General features: G+C 40.6%; 1 long non-coding RNA gene across 1 annotated transcript; it reads left to right on the top strand.

The window, feature by feature from the left end:
* The first annotated feature begins 3,875 nt into the window (after positions 1 to 3,875).
* Positions 3,876 to 6,254, top strand: LOC118562318. Its single transcript, XR_004930560.1, has 2 exons — positions 3,876 to 4,562; positions 5,578 to 6,254. It is a non-coding gene; the product is annotated as an uncharacterized LOC118562318 (long non-coding RNA).
* The last annotated feature ends 4,124 nt before the right edge of the window (positions 6,255 to 10,378 follow it).

The following is a 10,378-nucleotide window of genomic DNA, read 5'->3' as shown; positions in this document are numbered from 1 at the left end:
AATCAGAACAAACTGGATGCCTTATATAAACACAAGGCTGAAGGCGCCTTCATCAGATCCAGGAAACGATGGCTGGAAGAAGGAGAACAAAATTCTGCTTACTTTTTTAGGCTTGAAAAATACCGATCAAAAATAAACTCTATTTACCAACTAAATATCAATGGCGTTATCTCAAACAATCCTAAAGAAATTGCAACTTTTTGTGCCAAATTTTACTCTAATTTATACAGCTCAAAATATAATAAAGAGATTTCAGTATCATTTCTTAACAATATTAAAAATTTACAAACTATTGTTGTAGAAGATAGAAACTACTGTGACAGCCCGTTTACTGTGGAGGAAATTTCTAAGTGCATCAAAGCTCTGAAGGCCAATAAATCTCCTGGCACAGATGGTTTATCTGCTGAGTTTTATCAATCATTCTCTAATCATATAGCTCCATTTCTCTTACAGGTATTTCTAGAAAGTATAGAGAACAACACTCTCCCTCCTACCCTGACTCAAGGCCTAATAACACTCATTCCAAAACCAAACAAAAACCCACTCTTTATTGATAATTGGAGACCTATAAGTCTACTCAATAATGATTATAAAATTATGGCTTCAATACTTGCTTCCAGAGTTAAAGAGGTTTTGGACACAGTTATTGATGAGACACAATCAGGCTTTATGAGGAACAGACACATCTCTAACAACATCAGACTTGTTCTAGACCTACTTGATTATTCATATTTGGTACCTGATGAAAGTTTTATTCTTTTCCTGGATTTCTATAAGGCCTTTGACACAATTGAACATCAATTCATTTTTCAATCCTTAAGAAAATTTGGTTTTGGTCCCTTTTTTTGTAACGCAGTCAAAACATTATACTCCAATTGCAATAGTGCTATTAAATTGCCAAACGGCACCACCCCTAGATTTGACCTAAAACGTGGCATTCGTCAAGGATGTCCCGTCTCACCATATTTATTCTTACTTTGCTCTCAAATCCTTACAACTCATGTTTCCAATAGTGCCGTACAAGGAATCTGCATAGCTGATAAAGAGCTCATTATCAGCCAGCTGGCTGATGACACCACACTATTTTTAAGGAATGCAAACCAGATCCCTCTGGCCTTAGATGTGATTAATACTTTTTCCAAGGCCTCCGGATTATTTTTACATTTAAAAAAATGTGAATTGCTACCGATTAAGGATTGTCATGTTAATGATATTTGCAATATTCCTGTTAAGCAAGAAGTTTCTTATTTAGGAATTTTAATCTCTAAAGACCAGAAGTTAAGATGCTCTTCTAATTTAATACCAATTATACAGAAAACCAAAACTAAACTGAACCAGTGGCTTCAGAGGGATTTATCTCTAAGAGGAAGAGTGTTGATTTCTAAAGCTGAAGGTTTATCCCGACTGACTTATGCTGCTCTCCCCTTACATTTAGACAGCAAAATATGTAGAGATATTGATCGTATGCTTCTTAATTTTATATGGAAAAATCGTACTCACTATATTAAAAAAAACGTTATTATGAATAATTACGAATCAGGTGGACTTAACTTTCTGGATTTCTCTACCCTAAATAACACATTTAAAATTAAATGGGCTAAACACTTCCTTAAAAATCCAGCCTCTATCTGGAACCTCATACCGCATCACATTTTCTCGCGCTTTGGTGGATTCAACTTCATATTACATTGTAATTACAATGTTGAGAAACTTCCTGTAAAACTCTCATCTTTCCATAAGCAGGTACTATTGGCGTGGACGCTCATTTATAAGCATAACTTCTCACCTCACAAATACCTCATCTGGAACAACAGAGATATTTTGTTTAAAAATAGGTCACTGTATCTTGAAACTTGGGTTCAAAATGGAGTCTTACTGGTGGCTCAGCTGATTAATAAAGTGGGAGAATTAATAAATTACAATGAGTTCTGCTCAATATATAATTTTCCAGTTAGTATCCAGGAATTCTCTATGGTGATTAATGCTATACCTTTGGGCACCTTAATGCTGTTTAAAAACACTAATTATACTCTGTCTGTTCCACCTGGTATCCCTGTTCTAGCCGAATCATCTGTGGGTAAAATCTGTTTTTCACTGGAGTTTAGGAAAAGCAATGAGAGAATACGCAGATTGTTCCAAGAAATTATTGTTTCTCGCCCAGCCATAACATTTTACTGGAGCCGTTACATCCCAGATATTCATTGGAAAACAGTTTGGATGATTCCCCATAAATATTTAATTGTAAACAAGGTGAAGGAAGTGTCATTTAAAATTCTCCATAAAATTTACCCTGCTAAACACTATATGACAAAATTTAAAAGCGACATAAACACTAATTGCAGTTTCTGTGAAGGCCATCCAGAAACGGTGACACATCTCTTTTGGCTCTGCCCTTTTATACAAAGGTTTTGGTCAGAATTTAGCAAGTTTATTGAAGACCATATTTTGAAGAACTTTTCCTTATGCTGGAAAAATGTTTTATTTTGTTTCTATAGATTTCATAGAAAGGATGCTAATCATTTCTTTATAATAAACTTGCTAATACTCTTTGCTAAATTTCATATTCATAAATGTAAATTTGCTAATAAAACACCGTGTTTCTCTTTTTTCATTAAAGATATGGATTTATATATCAAATCAATAACAGATTCTACAAATGAAAAGGCTCAAAGGACAATCTCAATATGTACGTCTTTGCATGTTCTTATCTAATCAACCCTGGCTGTGTTGTTGTATTGTGTTGTATTGTATACTTCATTATGTTTTTTTGATGTATACTAATTTCACTTAAAAAAAAAAAAAAAAAAAAAAAGGTGTATGGCAAGCGCAAAGGGCCAATACTCGCCCGTACAATAACGCGCGGTTCCAACCCGTCTTTTACGTGAGCGCGCGTTTTTTACTTACCTGACTCCGCCAGATAGATTTGCTCCGCATATCCATCTGGAAACCTTCCGTTGAAGTAATTTTGGGAAGGGGCGAAAATACTGGTTAGCTGATTGGCCTATGTTGGTGATAGACGGGCCAAATGAACCAATCAGATTTGTCGTCGCTCTGTTACGAGCGACGACGAAAACACAACCACAAGCCAAGCTACTCTTGCTGCTGCAGGTAAAGGCTCGTTAGCTCAGCAAAGAAATACTCTGTAATTCCGATAAAACTTGCTCGATAGCCACGCTAACGCTAGTTTCATCGGCTGAAACCGCCATGTTCTTTAGACTGAACTGTCGCGCTTCCCGTTGCGTCACACCTCAACCCGCCTCAAAGCCAACGCTGATTGGACGTTCGTTTGGTGAACGGCTGCAAATTTTCTTTAACGGAGAGTAGCCAGACTGATCTGCGAGTGAAACCTTGAAAGCTCGCGAGATCAGGATGGTCTCACGAGGCTAGTTTTTTACGCCACCGCGCGTTTCCAGCCAGAACGCGCGGTGGCGTAAAAAACGCGCGCTCGCGTAAAATACGTGCGGTGGCGTTAATAACGTTTGGTGCCGTTTTTTGCATATTATATCATCAGGAGGTTGTCTTTTATGTGCTCAGCCATTAGATTCAAAGGTGTTTTACCCAATAAGAACACTTGCAGCACCAGACACAACCAGGAGATCCCTGATCGTTGGGGAAAGGCAGAAAGAAGATGCACCTTTCTTTCTAATCCTGTTTAAATCCTGCTTAGTTCAATAATAAAGTCTGATATTACAAAAAAACTCACTCTGCTTGTTCTCCCTGCTTATGCCCTTGGTGCAGAAGATAGATGAAATCTTTAACAGAAATGTTATTATTAATTCTGAAAATATTATGTGAATAAAAATACAAAGCATACAGAAAATGCAGCTTTATTAAGTGACCTGCTTTATTTTATTTAGCTTTTAATTTCTTTTCAACATTTAGTTCTACTACTTGGCTTGTGCTTTGGTAGTTTCATGTTTAAAATGACAAAAGAAATATGAAAAACTTATGGTCGTCAAGTTGTAGTTACTCTCATATGACAGCAGATGGCAGTGAAAGCCCAAATTCATTAGATTCAACGTTTGAAATCAATTTTTAAACGTCTGTCTACCACTTTTTTGTGATTAGAATCATCAGTGGCCGGTCTAAACATATTAAATTTCCAAGAATGCAAAGTGAGCATGAAACTATACCATTTTCCACCGAATAAACAGTATAATGTGACGCTATCCCTGCATTCAGCAGTTGTTGAGCACTAAGTTTTCCACAGGTAACAACAACTACAAATGCAATAAAAATATTGAAGGAGATTTTTGTTTGTTTGGTTGTTATAATTAGAAAATGAAAAGACGAGTGTGTTTTTACACATTTTTTAACTTACAGATTGGCCAGCATGGTGAAACAATATATAAGTGGGTTCAACTCATGTGGTGGTTTCTGACAGGTGGTGGAAAGACACTGTATGCAGTTTCTCCCTGTGTTTACAAACGTAGGTGAGAAACTTGGGAGAAGCTGCATGCAGTCTCCCTTCACTATAAAATGGAGTCCACCTGGAAGCAACCGCAGGGAGGCTGAAGAGCAGACCATTTTCTGGTGGGATTGGTGGCTGGTTGCTATTCAAGGTAATGGGGTACCGTGCACGTGACGTCACCGTCTCAAGAGCAACGCCCCTTTTGCCGCTTAGGTAGGGCATACAGGAGAGAACGCACGGATAACCCAGCTATTACAAGCGCAACAGAACCAGCGATATGACCGACTTTACAGCCGTTAAACTTTCCCAAGACGATGTCCCAGGCACACGGTTTACTGGTCGCACTGTCGAAGAACACACCAACCTTCAGCTCAAACGATGGCTTGAGGTTCGAGGGTTTAAAAAGACTGGAAAACTGGCCGAGTTGATGAACGGTAAGCTTTGTTTTTTTTCCTGCGCGGCGGTGGCCGTTTTTTTTTTCTGTTGTTGTTGTTTGCAATCACCGTCCAGAAATGGGTATATGTTTAATGTTTGTCTCATTTGAAATGTTTTTGAGTAAGCTATCCTGGTAGCAGGCTATCATGTTAGCGCCTGCTTGCTACCATGATAGCCTATATGCTGTCATGGTAGCAGGCGCTACTTTATTAACATGTCGGCCACCAAAATACTCTTACCTTGACTTGATGTCGCTGGAATTGGGTCAGGATGTTATTCGGTTGGGCCCTTTCCTCCAACAAAATGCTTGCTACATATGTAGATGAATTTGGTAACTTTTTCCGGGTTGAACTGTTGTGTAGGCCGACCGCCCTGGTGTACCAGCGCACACATTTCTCCTTGGCAGTCTTGAAGAAAACATCCTTCATATGCGGCCGATCAGCGTAACTCGAGTCGCTGTTGCACGTTCCATAGCAACAATGTTTAAAAACCATGGTCTTAGATTTGGAAAAAGCAGTCGTTTACAGAGTAAAACCTAGGCTGACGCACGTCTCTTTTACAGCAAAACAGCGGCGGGTTTCCGGAGTTTGCCCCACTGCGTACCACGTGATGTGACGTCATCGTGACGTTGTGTTTCTAAAAATAGCTTGCGCGCGGTACCCCATTTTACACAACTGTCCTTAATTTGCATTTGAATCAATGGTGAGGGACCTCTCCCTATCCTTCTACAGATGGAGAAGTAGACATCTCCTTTGAGCAAATACTTTTGTTTGTGTCAGGGGCGGATACCATTCCCCCGCTTGGGTTTTCACCAAACCCATCAGTTGAATTTTTTGACCAGGAACCAGGAGAGCAACGCCTGCCATACTCCCCTACCTGCAGCATCACCCTTTTCCTTCCAAGAGGAGTGGAGTGTGAGGAGCGATTTAAAGCCATGATGGAAATCAAGGGCTCACATGGCTTTGGAAAAGTCTGATAAAAAAAACCCTGGTGATAATAAAAGTTTCAAAGGTTATCTGTTTTCTGACCTTTCTTATTGTTCTCTTAGATGTATACTGTAAACCAGTTTAAGGCTTTATATTATGGACTGGTTGAACCATACTATACAACATTGCTGTGCACTTAAAGATGGCCCATTGTTTGAGATGCAACATATCCTGCTAAGGAGTAAAATTGAAGCATGTGTGCAAATTAAGCATACTCTACAATATAACTGAGGCTGATCCACAGGTTATGAGCACCAAATCAAGAAAAAAACATCAAGTATAGAGCAGTGCAGATTTATTTTTGCTCACACAGCAACATGCTTTGTAAGTTTGCATCAGTCTGATTTTGGAGCAACACTGTGATGATAGACACAGATCCTTCTTGCATAGTAATACATTAAATACGTTAAATGGACTAAATCTAATACATTTTGTTTGACAAATTGTAACAATCATATTGGTGAAAAAAATAAATGAAGCTTTCAATTGCAACCTGAACAAAAATGGCCTTAAGAAAGCTGGTTGGTAGAACACATGATGTGAAGGACCTGGAGTGTGTTAGGAAAACAGTAATTAGTCCACTCAAGATTTATCTTTGTTCACTCAGCAACTTGCTTTGCACATTTAAAGTCCGACCGGTTTTAAGCCAAAGCCTTGATCTCCACTACAATAAATCAGTTCATAAACAAGTTAATGAATGCTATGTTTATGAGGTTTAAAATGGATATAAAGGAGGCAGAACTGAAATTCTCATTGAAACCACTGGAAAAAAAAAGTTATTTGGACAAATTGAAACATTGAAACTATAATTTCGTCATCCAAATAAAGTGTGTAAATTAAGCAGACAAGTGTAATTAAGGTGTAATCTGGACAAAAATGGCCTCAAGGATGTGTTCGATAGGTGAGGAGCAGCAGAGCTGGTTGGAGGAACACAGGAGGGAAGATCTTGATGACCTGGAGTGTGTGAAGGATTAGGGAACCAAATATTTGAGCTAGTGCTTACTCCTTGTCAATTTGTAAAACTTAAATTAGTTGGAAATTGTATTTTTTGAATAAGATAAGATAAGAGATAAGATAGTCTTTATTGATCTCACAATGGAGAAATTCACTCGTCACATCGGCTCATACAAGAAGGTGCAGAGTAGGGAAGGTGCATTCAGTTATATACAGTGAATCTTCATATCTACAATGGATCAAAAGAATACAAAAAAAAAAAAAATACAAAAAAGGAAATAGGAATGTAAATGTCTCATTTACATTCTTAGTGGTCTATATATATATCTATATAAACATATCTATATACTTAAATATATACATATATCTATGCGCCTACATACATACGTACCTACGCGTATATACGTGCATATACATTGTATACATTTGTACATACATACATACATGTGTACTGACTTATGTTCAGGTGTTGATAGCAGCAGAAGTCACTACATCAGGATTATTGCACGGGTTGTAGGACAGTGTATTAAATAGATTATTGCACCTTGGTTATTGCACATTAATTGTTACAGTTATGGTCACAGTTGCAGTTACAGTGCAGCATTGTAAAATCTGATAGCAGCAGGAATAAATGACCTGCGATAGCGCTCCTTTTTACAGACAGGATGTCTAAGTCTTGCACTGAAGGAGCTGCTCAGCTCCTCTACAGTCTTGTGCAGCGGGTGGAAGGTGTTGTCCATGATGGATGTGAACTTGGACAACACCCTCCTCTCAGCCACTTCCTCCACTGAGTCCAGAGTGCAGCCCAGGACAGAAGTGGCCTTCCTCACCAGCTTATTCAGCCTCTTTCTGTCCCGCTCTGCACTGCCAGGAGCCCAGCAGACAACAGCGTAGAGGAGGGCTGAGGCCACCACAGAGTCATAGAAAGTTTTTAGCAGAGGCCGGCTCACTCCAAAGGACCTCAGCCTCCTCAGGAGGTGGAGGCGGCTCTGGCCCTTCTTATACAAAGCATCTGTGTTATGTGTCCAGTCCAGCTTATTGTTGACGTGAACACCCAGGTATTTGAAACTCTCCACAGTTTCTATGTCCTGCCCCTGGATGTTCACAGGTGAGTGAGGTGGGGGTCTTCTCCTGAAGTCAATCACCATCTCCTTGGTCTTCCTGGTGTTTAAGCACAGATGGTTCTTCTCACACCAGTCCACAAAGTCCATGATGACCGACCGGTACTCCACCTCGTTCCCCTCAGACACACAGCCCACAACGGCCGAGTCGTCAGAGAACTTCTGAAGGTGGCAGCTGTCCGTGTTGTAGGTGAAGTCCGAGGTGTAAAGGGTGAAGAGAAACGGAGATAGAACGGTGCCCTGGGGGGCCCCGGTGCTGCAAAGTGCCACCTCTGACTGACAGCCGTGCAGCCGCACGTACTGAGGGCGGTCAGTGAGGTAGTCCATGGTCCAGTCAGCCAGATGTTTGTCCACCCCAGCGTCCTCCAGCTTCCCCCTCAGTAGCACCGGTCTAATGGTGTTGAAAGCGCTGGAGAAGTCAAAGAACATGACTCTCACAGCACTCCCGGTGGTCTCCAGGTGGGTTAGCGCCCGCTGCAGCAGGTAGATGATGGCATCCTCTACTCCGATGTTGGGCTGGTAGGCAAACTGCAGCGGGTCCAGGGTGGGGCTCACCACGGTGCGCAGGTGAGCAAGGATGAGGCGCTCCATGGTCTTCATCAGGTGGGAGGTCAGGGAGACTGGTCTGAAGTCGGCCGGTTCCCTGGCGTGCGGTGTTTTGGGAACCGGTACCACACAGGAGGTCTTCCACAGGGTGGGCACCACCCCCAGGCTGAGGCTCAGGTTGTAGATGTAGCTGTGGACCTCACAGAGCTCATCTGCACAGGTCCTCAGTAGCCTGGGGGGGATGCCGTCCGGTCCTGAGGCTTTCTTTTGTTTCATCCTCGTCAGCTGACCTCTCACCTGCATCGGTGTGACTGTGAGGGGGGAGGAAGGTAGGACCGGAGGTGTGGATGGGTCAGTCGTTGATCGGAGTGGCGGTGGGGGGGGGGATGGTAGGTCTCTGGAGCGCTGGTGGTTGGAGACATGTGGAGAGTTGAGGGCAAGGAGGGGGCCAGTGTGGGGGGAGTCGAACCGAGTGAAGAATGTGTTCAACTCATCTGCAGACTTGGTGTCTCCGTCTACAGCCCTGCTGGTCCTCTGCCCGAAGCCGGAGATGTTCTTCAGACCTCTCCACACATCCCTGACGTTGTTCTGTGCCAGCTGCTCCTCCATCTTCTTCCCATAATCCTTCTTTGCTGCAGCCATACAGCAAGCCATACAGTATTTGGTGTGACAATTTAATTCAGGATTCTGGCTTCCGGAGCTTTGTTAGACTAACTTACAGTCTGCAAAATTAGGTTAGAATAAAAACAGTAGTACTGAGGCATTTAAAGAAAGACACGAAGATAATAAAACAGTACATACAGACAAAAAAAAAAATGAAGCATTGCGTCACATTATACTGTTTATTCGGTGGAAAATGGTATAGTTTCATGCTCACTTTGCATTCTTGGAAATTGAATATGTTTAGACCGGCCACTGATGATTCTAATCACAAAAAAGTGGTAGACAGACATTTAAAAATTGATTTCAAACATTGAATCTAATGAATTTGGGCTTTCACTACCATCTGCTGTCATATGAGAGTAACTACAACTTGACGACCATAAGTTTTTCATATTTCTTTTGTCATTTTAAACATGAAACTACCAAAGCACAAGCCAAGTAGTAGAACTAAATGTTGAAAAGAAATTAAAAGCTAAATAAAATAAAGCAGGTCACTTAATAAAGCTGCATTTTCTGTATGCTTTGTATTTTTATTCACATAATATTTTCAGAATTAATAATAACATTTCTGTTAAAGATTTCATATGTACCACAGGTTTTGAAAGTAGCTGTTATTAAACCTTTACTTAAGAAACCTTCTCTTGATCAAGATGAGTTAGTAAATTACAGACCTATATCTAATCTTCTTTTCTTATCTAAAATTCTTGAGAAAGTAGTTGCTAATCAACTTTGTGAACATTTACAAAGTAATGACCTACTTGAGGAGTTTCAGTCAGGCTTCAGAGCTCATCATAGCACTGAAACAGTTCTGGTGAAGGTCACTAATGATATTCTCATGGCCTCAGATAATGGACTTGTGTCTATACTTGTCCTGTTAGATCTCAGTGCTGCGTTTGATACAGTTGATCACAATATTCTCCTACAAAGACTTGAACATACTGTAGGGATTAAGGGGAAAGCATTAGGCTGGTTTAAATCTTATCTGTCAGACAGATTCCAATTTGTTCATGTTAATAATAAATCTTCCTCAAACTCTAGGGTCACTTGTGGAGTACCACAGGGTTCAGTCCTTGGACCAATTCTATTTACTATATATATGCTTCCGATTGGCAAAATTATCAGACAGCATGGGATTAATTTCCACTGTTATGCTGATGATACTCAGCTATATTTATCCATAAATCCTGATGAATCCAATCAATTACTTCGACTGCAGTCATGTCTTGATGACATCAAAAGCTGGATGACTTTAAATTTCCTGC

The sequence above is a fragment of the Fundulus heteroclitus genome, unplaced genomic scaffold (genome assembly GCF_011125445.2).
Source record: "Fundulus heteroclitus isolate FHET01 unplaced genomic scaffold, MU-UCD_Fhet_4.1 scaffold_86, whole genome shotgun sequence".
NCBI lineage: Eukaryota > Metazoa > Chordata > Actinopteri > Cyprinodontiformes > Fundulidae > Fundulus > Fundulus heteroclitus.
The sequence above is the reverse complement of the archived record's forward strand: the minus strand, read 5'-3'. Positions and strand labels throughout refer to the sequence as shown.